Raw genomic sequence first — 1,575 nt, forward strand, 5'->3', positions numbered from 1 at the left:
AAGCAATTTGGCCGTTTTTCGTCCCTTTATTTCGACCGTAAAAATACCAGTTGCGGTTATTGCTTTTTATTTGCTGGCGCTTAAAGGTCTTCACGGGTTCCGCATATTCCCACCTAACGATTCATGTCTACTGCTGTAATTTTGCTGCAAACCGCTAATTTATTTTTCTGATGCAAATTTCAGCAGATGCAACGCTGGACGTTAAAAAACGGGCAATCAAGTGAGGGTTTCCTCACTTCAAACAGCCGATTTTCCCTTTCGAGTGATGTTATGGAATTTTTCGTTCTTCCTTGGCAAAAGTAGGAGTGGCTCGCATCTTCAGAGATCAATTTCCATGATGGCGCACAAGTCGAAAACGTTGTTGACCCTCTATCGGTTTTCACACATTGAAACACCACGTAGTCAAAGAAGGGAAAATTCCTGTTTTTTAAGCCAGCCTGAATTTAACGTTAACTCGATCTGACGGGGCACAGTAGAATCGGTAATACGATGTCGAACTCAATTTTGCATAATGAAAAACACCCGATAGGCGCTGAGTGAAACGCCAAAAACAAGCATGTACAGGGTGATTCACGGTCGATGGCGATGACGTTTCAGAAGAACGCGCGATGTCCCATGTATCTAGACCACAGGAGGAGTAGAAACTTGAAACTTTCACAGTCTATAGAAGACTGATGAGTCTCAAACCCATGAGAATTTCAATCAAATCGGAACAACTGCTGATTTTTGCCGACTTGGTAAAGTTGTCCGAAAAATTGACGTTTCCACACAATTGCACTCTTTGTTTGAAAAATTCTCAACTTTCAACCTAGGGTGAGTAGATACTTGAAACTTTCACAGTCTATAGAAGACAGATGAGTCTCAAACCCATGAAAATTTAAATCAAATCGCCCCAACTGCTGATTTTTACCGACTTGGTAAAATTGTCCGAAAAATTGACGTTTTCATACAATTGCACTCTTTGTTTGAAAAAATCACAACTTTCAACCCAGGGGCAGTATAAACTTGAAACTTTTACAGTCTATAGAAGACAGATGAGTCTCAAACCCATTAAAATTTGAATCAAATTGGAACAACTGCTGCTTTTTACCGACTTGGTAAAGTTGTCCGAAAAATTGACGTTTTCACACAATTGCACTCTTTGCTTGAAAAATTCACAACTTTCAACCCACGGGCAGCAGAAACTTGAAACTCTCAAAGTCTATAGAAAACTAATGAGTCTCAAACTCAAATTTCACAGTCTATAGAAGACTGATGAGTCTCAAACTCATGAACATTTCAATCAAATCGGCCCAACTACTGATTTTTACCGACTTGGTAAAGTTATCCGAAAAATTGACGATTTCACACAATTGCACTCTTTGTTTGAAAAAATCACAACTTTCAACCTAGGGGTAGTAGAAACTTGAAACTTGCACAGTCTATAGAAGACTGATAAGTCTCAAACGCATGAGAATTTCAATCAAATCGGGTCAACTACTGATTTTTACCGACTTGGTAAAGTTGTCCGAAAAATTGACGTTTTCACACAATTGCACTCTTTGTTTGAAAAAATCACAACTTTCAACCCAGAGG

This window comes from Dendroctonus ponderosae, unplaced genomic scaffold (genome assembly GCF_020466585.1).
Source record: "Dendroctonus ponderosae isolate FM_Combo_2020 unplaced genomic scaffold, Dpon_F_20191213v2 Dpon_F_20191213_4, whole genome shotgun sequence".
NCBI lineage: Eukaryota > Metazoa > Arthropoda > Insecta > Coleoptera > Curculionidae > Dendroctonus > Dendroctonus ponderosae.